At 59.7% G+C, this 16518-nt stretch overlaps 1 pseudogene; it reads right to left on the bottom strand.

The window, feature by feature from the left end:
* Window positions 1-1083: 1083 nt before the first annotated feature.
* LOC128918161 (RING finger protein 222-like) lies at window positions 1084-1748 on the bottom strand (annotated as a pseudogene).
* Between the last annotated feature and the right edge of the window lie 14770 nt (window positions 1749-16518).

Raw genomic sequence — 16518 nt, 5'->3', positions numbered from 1 at the left:
ACCGGATCTGCACCCGGTGGATCTCGCCCCCTTTTTGACCCCGTCGCTCAAAGAAGACCGAGCAGATTCCCTTTTCTTTTGTGTCTTACAGGAACCTTAGATGAACTGTACGTGGACAGACAAACTGTTGCCACCTCACAACGACTGAAGAGAGATGTGACTGGTATCTTAGGAACAGGACTGGGAGTCTTAAATAGTATAGATACTTGCAAACAAACTAGTCACAACTACTAGTGATCTAGACAAGTTAAAACATCTTCTACAGTCCTCTCGATCAGCATTGGGAAATCACCAATGGCTTTTATTGAATATATTGCCTCAGTGGGAAGAAACAGGTGAAAAGGACCATCAGCTGATCACAAATGCACTTGGTACAACCCAACACAAAGTTTCTTTGGCTCTTAGTTGTATCCAAGACCAAGTATGGATGTGTAGGAATGTATCTGAGAGAAAATGGCCATGTGAGCCAGCCTCCCTACTGTGAGAGATTAGATTAAGAGCAAAACAGGCAGTAGAAGATGGCATTAGTACATGGGAAAAATGGGAACTGAGAAGGCAGAAAACATGTTGTGCTAATGACTAAGCAATTTACTATGCGAATTCTTGTAACCAATCTGATGTGTGAACGAACTGCATGCACAGCGCGTGGACAGTGTAACTGGCTGATCAGAAATAAGCGAGTCGCGTGTACGGCTACAACACAGGGTATAAAAGATGATGATCGGTGCTTAATAAACGGCTTCTGTTGATTCACACTGGATCATCTGGAGTCCAGTTATTTCTCCTCAACGGGGTGCAGGAGGAGAAACCCTGCTCTCTGCTAAGACACTAGAGGAACCCACTAGCAGGGTTTGACCAGCCACATTTTAACCAAAAGAGGCAGAAAATGCCAGCGACGACACTGTGAGCACCCGGAGATCTGCGGAAAGGTCTGAAAGTCCATTCAGTCCCTGGCCAGATGAGAGAGAGCTTCACCCGGAGCTGCTTCTGGACTTTCTCATGGGATCTTTTGAGAGAGGTCCCGGCCCTAGCTCTGTCCCAGCATCAGTGACACCTCCAGCATCTGAGCTGATCCCATCCCTGCTACGAGTCCCTCTTCACCAGCAGCAGCCAAGGGAGCACAACCGCCAGCATGGCCACCGTCAAGATGAGCAGGACGGCGAGGGCGATGGGCGACTGGCAGCATTTCACCCCCAGGGCCGAGCTGGATGACACCGAGCTTCGTGTTTCCGTTCTGCTTCTCCTCCCCAGGGAGCTGCAGTCCACATCCACCAGTGGCATCCCATGGTCACTGATGACAAAGATGTGGGCTTCCTGCGCCAGCTCTCCTGGGACCCCCTGCGAGTCCATGGGGCTGTTTCCTGTGCTGCAGCACCGGTCGAAGCTCTGCACCAGCATCACAAAATGGCTGGGCACCACCAAGGTGTTGCTGGCCTCCAATTTGGTCAGATGGGACAGGGAGGAAGGTGACAGAGGCATCTCCAGGGCCCGGAGGTTGGTGCCTGCCTTGGGCAGCCATAGAACTGCCTTCTTGCTGAGGAAAGTCACGTAGCGGCAGATGGGTAGATGATGCTGCTCTGGACCTGGCCGTCAAGCTTGGCGGAGAGCAAGCACTTCACCAGGCAGTCGTGGCAGAAGGTGTGCCCGCAGCTGAGCTGGCGGTGCATGGCCTCCAGCAGGTGGAACTTCTCGTAGCACACGGGGCACTCGGCCGGGGGTCCCTCCTTGCTGGACGAGGCCTCAGACATCCCTGCTCTGTCGGCCACAGGCGCTCCCCAGCTGCGAGGAAGAAGCACGATGGGTTAATAAGGTTGAAATGATAAGCATGATCCATCTCTTCATCTCTCCTCCTCCTCCCTGCTCTCTTGCTTTTGCCCTCTTGCCCCTAACAGATGCAGTTGACAGCTACTAGGCATCCTCTCAACAAGACAGGGCATTTTCAGGAGCATTACGCCTCTCAGTGTGGCCCTTGGGGCAAAAGAGAGATGACGGGAGGACCCCAACTCCAGAGCCAGCGGGGGCAACAATCCCCGGCTGCAAAATCACACGCACGAGCCCCTGGATGGATGTGCTCAGCACGTGACACAGATAAAGCAGGTTCAGCTTGTGTCACGAGTGCCTCCGTGCACTGCTGCCAGCTCCAGGTGCACGGGAGGTGGGAACTCCCATCCCACAAAGAAACCTGCCATGGAAAGGGAGATGCTCCCATCCCAGGGGACACAGAGGGGCCAGCGGGAGCAGGGGGAGGCCAGGGCAGTGGGACAGGTGGGAGCACAGGACCCCCCGGGGATGGAGAGGGGGCATGCTGGACCCGGGGCAGGCAGCGAGCACCCACGCCAGGCTCCTTCCAGGCTGCTGGAGGATGTCCCAGGCTGGTGGCCAGGCCACAGCCATCTCCAGGCTGTGCTCCTCACGCCGGAGCATGGTGTGGTCAGCAAGCCCCGGAGCCCGGCGTCTCCTCTTAGTCAGAGCGGGGAGGGCAGAGCCCAGCCATCCCGCCTGGCCCCTGCCCCAGCCTGGGGCGCCAGGGGGAGCGCGGGGCCGCTGGGATCCCCAGACCCACGTCTGGGCTGGGTCTGAAGCTCTGCCGTGCGTCTCCCAGGGCAGGGAGCATTCATGCGGCGGCTCAAGGAAGGGAGAGGGGAGCGGGAAGAAGGGAGAGAGGAGAGGGGAAAAGGGAGAAGGGAGCGGGAGATGGGTGAAGGGCGGAGGAAGAGAGGAGAGGGGAAAGGGGAGAGGAGAGAGGGGAGAGGCGGGGAGGGATGCTCAGCTCAGCTCCTTTCTCTTAAAACTGGAGCTTCATAAAACCTGCAGGTTTTTCCAGACCTTGCAGCATTGTCAGACCCGACCCAACCTGCACCCCTTTTCTCACGCATGACTGTGCCCATGGGCATCCTCACAGCTGTCTCTGGAGGTTTTGCCATCCCCTCCTTGGCTGACCTCCTCTTCCTTGGGAGCCATCCCCTGCGCCAGGACGGTCACAAGAACACAACAAACCATCCCCTCCCAATCAAAGAGAAGAAAGATGCAGGCTCCTGCTCTGCTTTAAGAGGGATCAGGGACCTGGTCCCCCAAAGTGCTGCAGAAGGAGACCCTGACCCTGTGCACCAGCTCCTCTGTGCCCCCAAAGCCCCCTTACCTGCTGCAGGGCACCAGGGCAGGAGCCCCTCCATGCACTCCACTGCTGTCCCCAGAAGCGGGGCTGGCCGTGCCCCAGCACCGAGCACCAGCTGGGGAGAGGACTGGGACACCTATACAACACGGAGGTGTTGGCTGCGCGTGTCATGCGGGCGCGTTGCGCAGAAGCTGGAGCAGGGACAGGGCCAGCTCCCGGGGATTGAATGCGGAGGAACTCGTTCCCCGTTTTAAAGGCCTGATATTTGCCTGGTTGGCCAGGGAGTGGGCGAGGAGCCAGTGTCAGGCGTCGGAGGGCAGGGACAGGCAGCACGGTCCTGCCTGCTTTCCCTCATGTGATGGGCACCTGTAGTCGGGCTCATCCCTGAGCTCAAACCCCAATGAAACAGTCGCTAAAGGGGATGTCGGGAGCCCAGAATCCCTCTGTTGCTGCAGAGCAGGGTGACCGGCAGCACCCTGCACCAGGGCTGGGCTCCTGCCAAACAATTCTTGCCTCCAGCCGCCACAGCTCCCTGTTCCTCGCCCTGGCCACATCTTCATCCCTACGCCCCCTCCCCTCCTCATCCCCCAAACACTCCTCACTCCAGCCCTGCGCTCCCCGCCCTACACCATCAGACGCTCACCCAAGCACCGGTGTGGCAGCACACAGCCCAGCAAACACACTCCAGCAGGCTCGAGGGCCACTGCTGCCTTGAACCTGCCCTGGAGGGGGTTTCCAGCATCCTTGGGAACTGCAGTCCAGGCAGCGGCAGGAGCCCTGTGGGCTGAGGGCAGGCAGAAGCCCCGAGCTTGGCCATCTCAGCAGCCGCAGGTGGCTCATGAGTCACTGTTTGGCCAGGTGCCAGCTGGAAACACACGTGGAGAAGGTTCCCTGTGGCCTTACATGTGTCCCAGGGTGCTGCCCATCCCTCGCTTGACCCCCAGGCGAGAAGCTGAGAGGTGTCTCCCCTGCAAAGCCTTGAAAAAACTGCCACGGGGTGGGTCACTCCTCCCACAGTCTCGACTCTTTCCAGCCACCTCTGCCACCCCTCAGCCCGGCCAGTGGCCACGGGGCTGCCAGCCCACACTCAGGCTTGCTGAGCGGCTCCACAGGGATGTGAGGATGAGATTCCCAGAGCAGGCACAGTGACCCCAAGGCGCCCCGCCTGCACGCCTTCCCCAGCTCTGGCTGTGGCAGTGCAGCCACGGGACCTGGATTTGAACCATCAAGGGGCCCCAATGGCCTGGAGGGCCTGGAGTGTCCATCATGGAAAGCCTTCCGGAGAACCCTGACATAGCGGGGAGTCTTGCCTTGGGGCAGAGAGATGCTCCGCACAAGCATTCCCAGCCCTGCGGTCCTCCAGCCCCAAGAAGATGCCCAGGGCTCTGCAGGATCTGTGGGGCAGGCAGAAGAGGAGATGCACCTCTGGCACCCAAACCCCAGTGAGATGGGCCCTGGAGGTCCTCTATGGGCAGGAGGGGTGGTTTCGTGCGGCTGGCAGTCGCGGCAGGGCTGCAGGCGTGGGCAGCAGTATCAGTCGCTCGTGGGTGCAGCGGTTGCAGCAGTTACAACATGGGGCTGGTTTCTGGAAGGAGCAGGGGAGGTGCAGCCCCACCGAGCCGTCCCGTGCACTGGGGCAGCTGCCAAAAGAGAGCACCCATGGTGGGAGACATGCCCCGGGGGGGATGTCTCAAGCCGTGAAGGCCTGTCCCTCGCTGGAAGGAGACTCGTAGCATGTCATCACCTTCCACACCCCCCGCTTAAGATCAGGGACCAAGCCACTCCACTCGTTATCCCAGTTTTCTTGGGATGGTCCAGAAATTGAGGCTGAAACCTCTCCAGACAGATCGTGCCGGGGCTGAGGTTGCACAGTCACCCCTGGGGTAGGCATCCCCATCCCCCTCCCTGGCCCCTCCTTGAAGCTGCTGGAGGTGCCAGGGTTGCACCCACCGAGATCTCCATTGCTGAATGAGTGATCTGGGCCAGCGAGAGCAGATTTGGGGCAGCCGAGCATCTCCCCAGCTTCAGTTTGCTCTCTGCCAGCACCAAGGCGGGGTGGAAATTCCTGTTTCCCATACTTTGAATGCTCCCCGCCGTCGGAAACTATGAGCTCACGGCTCTATACATAGGCACTGGAAAAACGAGTCTGCCTCCCTTTGCTGCTTTGACCACGCCAAAATCAAAGGGATTTTGGCATATCACAGCCCTGGCTCTGTGAGCACTTTCGTTCTTTCCTGGGCATGGCTTTTCTCGCTGCCTTTGCCCCACTTCCACATGCAGCAGCATCTTTCCTGAATGACGGGATTGAGTCTGCTGGTGCTTGAGGGAGGAGAAACCAGTTTCAGGAGCAAAGCAAGTCCCTATACGCTGCCTGTATGTTTTTCTCCGGCTTTAAGCAATGCAGCTCACGGCCAGTGTTTCAGCCCCCTCAAACCCAGTGCAGGGTCAAGGTCTCCAGGATCCTTTTATCCAAGCAAGAAGGCAGCATCAGGCTCAGCTTCTCTCCAGGGATCACAGCTGAGACCTTCTCTGCTCTGGGGTTGGTGGCTTCCAGGGAACAAGGGACATTTCTGACCCAGAAGAGGACACAGCCCTCCCTACAGGCGGGGGTGGCCGGGGGTCCCTTCACTAAAACTGCGATGGCTTTTGGGCAGAGCTCTGCAGCCTTTTGCAAGGACAAGAGGATGCTGCAGACAGCCCTTGTCTTCCACAGCATCACCCCAACTTCCCACTGTCACCGACCAGGTGGGGAGGAGGGAAAATAATATTAGATATAGTTACGTGAAAGTGCTTATTTTCAAAGCACATTTAAAGCCAGAAGATCGAACTATATGTGAGCCTGGTGCCAGGCAAATATTCACTATAGGTCTCGATATTTCCATAACAAATCCATGCTGCACTTCTCCAAATCATAAGAGATGAAGCAGGGACATTTCCAATGAGCAGAGACGTGTCCTCCATCCCTTCTCTCAACGAGGGTGAGGATCCCGGTGAGAAAAATTATGGATTTATTCCTGACGGCAAGATGCACGCGCGGAGCTTTGCCATGCAGCCACAACCCATCCACATGGCTGGTGGCTGCTGGAAAGGATGGGCTGGGTGAAGTGTCCCTCACCTGGGGACACCTGCCCCATCCCTCCCACGACACGGCCAGTCCTCCCGAACTCCCCCAGGTTTTTCCTTAGTGATGGCTCAACCTGCAAATCTGAGGCTTTCTCCAAGTTTCTGCTCAGCCTGTTCTCCTCCCACCACTTCCCAGCCCCGGCTCAAACATGGTGAATAGTTGGCACTGGTGGGAACCAGGTGAAGGGAAGAGGGGAAAAAGTAAATCCAAGGGGTGGAGGGTCCAAGGGTCCTGGCCCCTGTCTTAGTTGTATCCCTTCCCGTGCTGTCAAAATAAACTCACATAGATGGAAAAGATGGGTGAGTTTGGAGGCACCCAAGCCCGTTAAGGGGGTCCATCTTTTCCCATACTTGCTTTACTTGAATTCAGAGTGGGAAAATAAGTGTCTTTTCCTTCTGCATGTCTCCATCCTGCCTGTCAGGCACCTGGCAGGATGGAGACCCACCATCAAGCTGCTGATTTAGCCAAGACAGCCCAAAACACCTAGCAGAAGCTCTTCCGACAGCTTTCTCCTCAGCGCTTTTTGCCGTGCCCAGCAGCTGGTACTCTCGGATCTGCTGTGGCCACCCTAAAAAAAAAAAAAAAAAAAAAAAGACCTGGGTGCACCGTAAAAAAAAGCCCTGGGCCTGCCTCTCCAGGGGTGCCAAGGTCTGGAGCTGGTGGTCCCCACCAGCTGGGATGCTGCCTCTTCCCCACCAGGATGGATGGGATCTGCTTATCCTCCTGATGATCAGAAATTTACATCCAGTCATTTGACATGACGAATGCTTATCAAACACCAAGGAACAACGGGGTACATCCCCAAACCCCTCTCCAATGCCTGTTTTCCCACCAGATGCTGCGGTTTTGCGAAGGCACCTGCACAGTACCTGGGCATCACAGCACCCACCTGCCTCTGCCTCCAACAAACCCTCCCAGGAATGACCCCGAGCCTGGTGTGAGCCCTTGGAGCCTTATTCTGACAGCAAAACTTGGGGATTTGTCTCATCCAGTCCAGGCTGAGCCACACAGCCCCACGGTGCATGGGGTTTTCCCATACCTGGGAGGGCAACTGCACTCTCCAGGGGCTCCTTCAGCTTCTTTCCCCCCTCCACCAACACAGCGTCAGCTCAGTGAGTCCGGGGGCAGCCCAAGGCAAGCGCCTCAGATGATGAGCAAGACCAGGGCTGCACAAAACCCCTGGATGTGGGGGCAAAATGGCTTGTCCCCCCTTCCCCGGTGCCCACACCAGCCCCTCGGGGGAAGCACACAAACCTGCTGTAGACCCTCCGCGGTCACTGTGACCCGTCCCTGCTGTGCCATGAGCCATGCCACTCCAGGGATGTTTTACCACCCGCGTCCCCTGCAGCAGCGGGTATTGCCGGACTCTTTTACGCCATCCCCTCTGGCTGCCTTTTTACCAGGCAGCTCCCTCGAGCCTTATTCTGGGGGACAATGCACAGAATCCCTGCAACATCAGGAGAAAAGGCTGCTGGGGTTAGGGATTGGGGGGCTTTTACCAAAACGGGATGTTCCCTGTGGTTTTGGCTGCCAGGTTGTGTTGCAGTTTGGCTTTTTCCTCCAAGCCCTGTCTCCCGGAGGGCCGAGACTGCAGAGGGGTTGCTGCCTTTAATGGGAACAAGTAGAGGTCAGCTTCTAGCCCTGCAACACCACACACGCTGGAGCGGCCCGGAAAGGAAAGGCTCCATAAAAGGAGCACTAAATACTGGATTTTGGTTCATTTCGTGATCTTTCCAGGGTCTTATGACCATGCAGTCAGCATGGTGCTGTGAGCAGAGAGTTTGCAGGCAGAGCTGCTCCACCAGCCAGGGTCAGCTGGTGGATCATCAACCAGAAACCCAAGTGGGTTATTGATAGGAGGATGCTTGGGAAAAAATGCATCTGCCCAGACATGCTGGCACAAGGCAGGAGGGCTACTGTCCCCGTCCCACCATCCTGTGGGCTCTGCAGTCCCCGTAGTCAAAATATAGGAAGGATAACCCCAGTCCTCCCTTCCAGATGGGGTCAGCTGGAAAACACACAAGGGTCCTGACAACCCCCAACCCACGGTGTCCCATGAGGGACAGGGCAGGTGGTGCCCGGGTGTCCCCTTCTGCATCCTGGGAGGATGATGGGTCCAGCACAGAGACGCTCCCGAGCCGGCATCGGGGCTGTGGCTGGTGTCACAGCAGTTTCCCACATCTCCTTGGCCCTCCATGTCCATCGTTAAGGACCCCCAGGAAAATGGGCACAAGCAGATCCAGGGTGCCTAAGAGGTCACCCCTGCACCCCACGAGCAGCCTGGCAATAACCAGGACAATCAGCGTTTCAGGGTGGCTGTGCTTTTGGCAGCCAAGCTGAGCTGCAAAACAGTACTTTTAGGCATCGCTGGCAAAGTCTGTTAAAGGAGCGATTCAGCAAATACTGCCCAGGCACCAAAGGTGGCACTCACATTAGTCAAGAAAAATAGCTACATTTATCAAAAAAAGGCTCCATGTGGATGGACACAGCCAGCTCAAAGGGGGACTTCGGGTGAGGCATAAAGGGAGGATAAATGAAGTGATCGGCGTTGTTGCGTACAACAGAGGGTCTGCTGCCTTCATGCTTGAAGAAGTGCCCTGTTATCTGTATGTGTACGTTATGCGTATGCGGGGGCAGCTCGCAGAGCGGCGGTGACTTTGCTTTCCCGGCTCTTGCAACATCCCAGCAGGCTGCGAGGACACGGCACGCGCCAGACAAGCCGAGCCTCTGCCGACCCCACTGCCAGCACTGCCCGTGGCTGGGGGACACGTCAGCACAGAGCCATCGGGTCCCCCGCCCCCGGCAAAGCCATGGGATGTCCCCATCTGCAAAGCCTCGCTGCAGGGGCTGGGCAGGGAGCGCTGGGGGGCTCTGCCTGGGCCACTTGTCCCTCTGGCAACTCTCCCAGAGCCACTGCCCTGCCACATGGTCCCCCAGAGCTGTTGCCCATCGACCCCTGCTCCCCAAAGCCCTCCTAGATCCCTGCCTCTCTGTACACTCCCTACAGCATGGCCATGCCATGTCTTTCACAGAGCTGTACTCCCTCCATTCCCCCTACTCCCACTCCCTGCCCAGTCTCATCCTTCCCAGTCCCATCCAAACCACATCCCTCCCAGTCCCATACCTCCCAGTTCCATCCCTCCCCACACCCCTCCCAATCCCATCCTTCCCAGTCCCATCCAAACCACATCCTTCCCAGTCCCATCCAAACCACATCCTTCCCAGCCTCATCTCCCCTCATCTCTCCCCACCCCATCTCTCCCTACATCCCTCCCAGCTCCATCCCTCCTTACACCCCTCCCAGCTCCATCCCTCCTTACACCCCTCCCAGCCCCATGTCTCCCTATACCTCTCCCAGCCCCACCCTTCCCTGTATGATCTCCCATATCCCTCCCAGCCCTATACCCTCCCCAAACCCAGCTCTCTCTACAGCTCCTCCACTCTCATCCCTCCCTACCCCCACCCCAGCCCCAGCCCTCCCTTCCCCTCGCTGGGGGCACACAGACCCCCACGGCCCCTCTCGTGGGCTCCAAATAGCCATGATTCAACCCACTGGCTTACAAGGATGAAATATTGCTGCTGATGTTGTCACCATGGCACTTGGATGGGGACTGTGAGTAGGTGTGAGCAGCTGATCTCGCATGCACATGGCGAGTCCTGCACCAAACACTATCCTCGGGCAGACAGGGAAGGAGGCAGCAGGGTGGGGGTATAAGATCAAGGCTGTTTGGAGGCAAACATCAGTCTGAGCAGGAAAGCTGATATTCCCCAGCACCTGCCAGACTCGTGACATGGGGTCCAGGGTGGGAGCCATGCAAGGCCAAAGGTTGGCCAGGCTTTTTCTAGTGGTCAGAAAACTGCTGGGTCTGAGGTCATCTTTCCTGAGACCAGGAGCAGCCAGGCTTGGCAAGTTCGAGCCTCACAAAGCTCTTGAGATGCAATGAGTCGACAGTTCCCAGATCACATCCCCAGGGTCAACACTCACAGCTCCAGAGCCACAAGCAGAGATGGATGCTGCCTCCCAGCACAGACCAGTGCCCAGCTCCCGGGGCTGTTTCCCTCCCCATCCCTGCTTCTCCTTTGCACAAAGCCTCCTTTCCCCTGGACCTTCTCAGCACTAGGAAGGCTAGGCTGCATGTGAGGGGGGGGGGGGGGGCGGGGCTTGGCTGACCCCCTGCTTCTTCTCCTTGGCTCCCTGGAGGTGCCGGCTGCATCCCTGAGATGATGGCCTGGGTACCAGGGGACCCTGCCTGCATCCCTGGTGTGGTGGCACTGGCATCAGAAGTCCTCCTCCATCTGAGGGAGCGCCTGCCCACGTCTCAGATGTCACCGTTGCTCTACGTGTCCCTGCTTGCATTCCCAAGGAACCAGGATGTGTCCCTGGAGTGCCTTTGATGGTCCTGGGCACAGCCTGTGTGCCTGGTCCCGTCGGACCCAGCGCTGAGCTTTCCAGTCCGTGCTGCGCCAACGAAGCCGGACTCAGGCAACGGCCACCTCTCCCAGGCACCGGGGACACCGGGAACGGATCCAGCACCCAGAAAGACGGGCAGGGAGAGCTGGTGTTCCAAAAGTGATATATAGATTTTTAATTAATAAAATCATGATTGTTATTTAAAATTTAAATGCATTACTATTCTTTAATTAGTAAAATTAATTCCCTGGAGAAGGGAGATGAACGGTGGTCACAGCGCTGGGGGGAACACATTGACAAATCGCAGCCCCCAGTTCTGCTTCGCCCCGGCCCTGCAGAGGTGCAGAGGAGGGAGGACGGGGTGAGGGGGGGTTCAGGGGGGTCTGTGCAAGAAGCCGTGCTGAATTCCAGAAGCCAGAGGAGAGGCGCGTGTTGCTCTGGGCGCTGCAGCACCTGTCTGGGAAATCCAGAGCTGGGGGGGCACCAGTGGCTCCGTGCCGCCGTGGCCATGATCCGGGCTCTCGACAGCCACCTCCATCCATTTATTTTTCATTATTCCCCCTCTGCCCTCTCCTGCCCTGCTGCAGGGCTGCTCGGGCATGAAGTGGGCTGTTAGAGAACCCACACACCCCCTTCAGTACCTCTGGGATGCTGCTTCCTTCTCCCTGGATTTATATATATATATGATACACATAGATTATAGCGATAGATTAAAAAAATAAAGTGGGGGAAGAAAAGGCCAGCTACAGGCTCCCATGGGCCGGTGCCCACCCCAGCAGCATGTCTTCCCCTTAAAGACAATAACAAAACCCAGACAATGATCCCAGTGAGTTCCTGGGGGAGCCCCCGCTCCCAATGCCCTGGCCCGGACCCCCCCAACTCCCCTCCGCGCCAACCCTTTGTTGCCTCAGAAAACCACAATAATGGCGGCGGTTGGGAGCCGGGCCTGGTCTCCTGCGGGACGTGTCACCGGAGCGGGCTGAGTGACCGGGACAGCCCTGCGAGGGAGCTGCCTCTGCCCGGGCTCGGGCTGCGCTGGCTGCGGCCACAGATCAGCCTGCGCCAGCTGCGCCTCAGGGATGGAGGTGGAAAAGGCAGCCGGGACCCTCGGCCTCTCCCATGCCTGTGGATAACCGCATCCCAAGGACCGGTCGGGAGTGGGGCGGGGCGTCGCCCAGCAACGGGGGACGCTGCATTGTCCCTTGTCACCCATCCCACCGCCGCTGTGACCACTCTGCTGCTAGGAGGCAACAGAGGAGGAGGAGGAGAAGCACAAGGACAAGGAGGACGCAGACAGGGAGGAGGACGAGGACGAGGGGAGGAGGAGGAAGGCTTTGACTGCCCATCCCTCCCACCCATCCCAGTCTCCCCCAGGCAGAAAGGGCCCCCTGGGCAGCTCTTTCTCCCACTCCCCCAGGAGCTCAGGTCCCGCTCAGGTCCCTCTGTCGTTTCGGGCACGGCAGCAGCCATGGCCCAGCTCAGCCTGGCCCAGCTGCTGGATGTCGCCATCGGGACGACCAAGATCAGGGCCATCGACTTCGTGGCCCTGCGCAGACTGCTGCTGGCCATGCTCTGGCACCTGGGCCTGCAGGACCTCCCTGTGGAGAAGCGGGGACACAGCCCGACTCCCCTCCTGAAGAGGGACCAGCCTGCCAAGGCACCCCCTGTTCTGGAGAAGAAGGGGGACAGGGCCCAGGGCACGTGGCAGCAGCCCCAGGAGCCACGGGAGCGACTGCAGGAGACCACGAGCGGCCCCCAGCTCACCTGTGAGACCACCTACGCCCAGAAGATAGAGAAGAAAATCAAAGAGAACGGGAGCAGCATCTTCAAGGTAGGGGCTTCTGCCAGCCTCCTGGGTGCTCCCCCACGAGACACCCCCTCCTCCAGGGTCCACGCCGCCGTTGCATCCCCTTACACCGAGGTCTGCTTTAAGCCTGAGCCCATGGCAGCACGTGGGCCTCCACAGCCGGAAAGAACTGGAGTTTTGGGGAGGAAGACCTGGGGCTGAAATGCCCCACTAGCTGGAGGCTCAGCAGCCCTGGAGCTCTGGCCCCATCGCCCTCTCCATCCCTCCCTTCCCCGCTCCTGACCCACAGCCGCTACCGCATCCGCTCCTGGGGCAGCTGGGAGGCTCCACCAGCCCCTCATGGGCCTCATCTCCCACCCCAAATCCCCTCGGCTCGCCCAAGGGCTAAAGCCAGCACTGGTGGGGAACAGACAGGGGCCTCATCCTGCACGGCGCTGAGACGCTGGCGGCCGTGCTTTGCCCCCCAACTATCCCCCGTGGGCAGAAATAAACCCAGGTTCAAGTTAAGAGCACAGCAGGGGTCAAGGTCCTGGTCCCCAGGGACCCTCCCCTGGGGCTCACCCCACCACCCCCCTCTCGTGGGCCACGGCTCTCTCCCAGGAGCTGCTCGAGGAGATCCACACCATGAAGGTGGCGCAGTCCCGCATGGCAGAGGACATCCGCAGGATGCAGGAGGCGCTTGGCTTGGTGAGCTGCCGCTGGTGCCCCGGGAGGGAGCTGGGCCCTTGCCCCCTCCCTGCCCCTCTCCCTGTCGCCACCCCAAAGTGGGAAGGGTGTCCCAAGGGGGGAGCAGGGGAGCTCAGCCCACCCTCCTGCAGCCCCCCACCCTCTGCCCCCCACCACTGCCCCGGCGAGGGCACAAACGGACGCCGCTGCCTGCAAGTCGGGCTGCGGGTAGAGGGAACTGCGGGCATCAGCCAAAGGGATGCTGGGGCACTTCTGAACTAACAGGCAGAAAAAAAGAAACGTGGGAGCTGGGAAGGAGGGGGATAAGGCTCTGCCCTGGGCAAGCCAGCCACAGACCCCAGGCTGCCTGCCCGCTCTCCCTTTGTCCTGTGCCCAAATGCTCCTTTGAAATCCCGCTCCCACATCCAGACTGGTGCCCCTCCCCTCGCCCCGCTCCAGAGGAAACTCCAGGATGCTGCTGGCCGCCTGCCGGGCCCCTGGGACCAGACAGTGCTGGAGCGTGATGGGCTACGGCCACAATCCCGCCTGGATCCTGCACCGGGACAGGGGGCAGCTGCATCCCCAGCTCCCTCGCGGAGACCAGTCCTCCTGTGTCGGGCCATGGTCCACGGCTTGGCGGTGCTGGGCACTGATGTCCCTGTGGCTCCGTTCCCCCCAGCCCCGTGTCCAGCCTGACCCCTTGATCCCTTCCTTCCCCAGCAAAGGCTGAAGGAAAGGCAGAGCCTCTGCCCGGCCCCGGAGGAGGTGAGCAGCATGGTGGGCTGGGAGGTGCTGGGGGATGGATGGCCTGGTGGGCAGCATATTGGGAGAGGGGGGAGAAGGAGGAGGAGGAGGCCGAGGAGCCTGAGCTCTGTCGGCGCTGAGTGCTGGGGCATCCCGGCTGCGGGAGCGGGACCCAGCGGGACCGCAGCCCCCAGTGCCTCCAGCCACTGCACGCCCTGGCGCTCTGCGGAGCTTTGCTCAGCCCTTCTCTTCCCTGCGCATCCCGCCGGGAGGCAGGACCTGGCACAGGCAGCGCCACGGCAGCTCCTCGGCTGCCCCGACAGACAGACCTCCTGCGCTGCCTGTGGCAGGGACGTCTCACAGCAGCCCCTCCGGGGGACAAGTGAGCACCTGAACCCGGGGCATACAAAGGACCCCCGTGCTGGGACGACATGGGGGGCCGTGCCCTGACTCCGCCAACACCCCCGTTCCCAGACCAGGCAGCTGGAGGATACGCGTGGAAAGCCCAGGGTGGATGGAGCCAACTGGAAATTGCATGGAAGCGCCCAGATGGGGTAAGAGGACGGGAGGGGGTTTCCTACCCCAGGGGGGCTGCAGGGGAGCCCAGGGGGGCTTGGAGCACCCTGGTCTGGGGGGTGACGAACACCCCCGAGCAGCCCAATGGAGGATAAACCTCCCCGTGCCCCCATCTCCCTGGCCAGGTCCACGCTGCAAAAAATCAAGCAGGAGCTGATGGAGATGAAGGACCTGGGCCTGCAGGAGATAGAGCGGGAACTAAAGGAGCTGGGAGAGCATCAGCAGAGGACTGAGGCCAGGCTGAAGCTCCTGGCGATGCAGACAGATGAGCAGGTGAAGGCACAGGTGAGGTAGCGCTCCCTTCACCCACCACCTCGGGGGGGTGGTTCTGGCGAGGTTCCCAGCCACCTCCCTGGGCTGGCTGGGGCCATGGAGCCTCCAGGGCACCTGGGCTCCTTGGCTGCATCCATCCCAGCTCACAGCCCATTCCTTCTCCCCTTCCTGCAGAAAAACAAGCTGAGGGTGATACAGCACATGGGGCAGGAGGAGGCAGAGGCGCAGGCAGCACGCCCCGTCTCCAGCATGGACACCAGTGCGAAGGTGGGGCAGCTTCTCCAACGCCATGAGAAGCTCCAGGAAAAGGTGAACACCTTCATGTCCTGGCAGGCGGTGGGCAAGGTGGTGAGGCAAACCACCGCTGCAAGGGTGCAGTCAGGGTCCCCTCGACCCCAGACCACCACCCTGGGGACAGAGCCACAGTCCCTGGGCACCCAGACCATGATCTGGGGACAAAGCCATGGTTCCTGGCACCCCTGACTACCACCCTTAGGACACAGCCAGGGAACCCTGGGAACCCAGACCACCACCCCAAGGGTTCAGCCATGCTCCCCTCGACCCCAGACCACCACCCTGCGGCCACAGCCAGGGGCAAGGTGGTGAAGCAGCTGCCGAGGAGGAGCCACGTAGGGAGAGGCAGACGTGGGGGGCTTGGCAGGGGGCTCCTAGGAACCCCCCGGCTGGTTGTGCTTTGCAGTAACGTGGGGGAGCCCCTCACCGCCCCCCAGACTGGCTTGTACAAGTCAGCAGCATGGAAGGAAATTACAGTCTGGTGCAAATGTCCTGCTGGCACTGATAGCCCATGGCCACCAGCCAAGTAACCTGGGTCTGTCCCCACGGGGCAGCCACTGCCCCCTTGCATGGCACTGCCTCGTCATCTTCCTCTCTGAAGCAGGATGAAGAACTGCTGAAGAGCACCCAGGCCACCACGGTGCAGGTACAAGGGGACTATGAGAAACTCCGCTCCGTCGTGGGGGACGTCCTGGCTGACAGTCACCAGGAGCACAAAGATACCGAGGTAGGTGGCTGAAAGCCCCGTGGGGTCAGAGCATCCTCCAGGCAGAGCCCAGGCTGGGCACCACAAGGCATTTGTCCCCCTGCCAACCTGCTCGCAGCTCTGCAGAGCTTCCAAATGCCTTTCCTGGGGGAGTCTGAGAAGCCGAGGAGGCCAGTGTTCTGGGCTGGCTGGGAGGCAGCTCTGACCCTGCCGTGGCATCATGGGGTGCTGTCTGCATGGGAAGGCTCCGTTCCAGGCCCTGGAGAGGCTGGAGAAGGAGAAAGCGGACAAGGAGGACCCGGTGCTGGGAATTGCTGTGCTACACCCTTGAGGGGCCACAGCACCAGCCAAGGGGGTCCCAGGCAGGGTGACAAACACCCCTGGTCCCTTGGGTGCTCGGTGACAGAACCAGCCAAGGGGAGGGAGGATTTCCAGGATTTCCCTCGCCGGGTCCTGCTCTTTCCCCCCAGGTCCCTTTGGCTGCTGGGACCAAGCCCACGGGGGTGATGGGGCGAGCAGGGCCATGTAGCTGCTTCTCCCTCTCCTCCCGACACGACCTGGCCCTGCCCATCGTACCGCCGTCCTTTCCCCACCGCTCTCCTGCCTTTCCCTCTTGCTAGAAAGCAGAGACAGCCCTGGCCACCAATGTCAACTTCACCGAGTTTAACACAAGCATGAAGCGGCGGAATGACGCGATTGAGGAGCTGCTGAGCCAGGTTATAGGCCAGGAGAAGGTCCAGCAACAGTTCAGTGAAGAGACGGCCTCCAAGGTGAGGGTTGGCTTGTCCCCACCACACAAAAC

The sequence above is a fragment of the Rissa tridactyla genome, chromosome 15 (assembly GCF_028500815.1).
Source record: "Rissa tridactyla isolate bRisTri1 chromosome 15, bRisTri1.patW.cur.20221130, whole genome shotgun sequence".
NCBI lineage: Eukaryota > Metazoa > Chordata > Aves > Charadriiformes > Laridae > Rissa > Rissa tridactyla.
The sequence above is the reverse complement of the archived record's forward strand: the minus strand, read 5'-3'. Positions and strand labels throughout refer to the sequence as shown.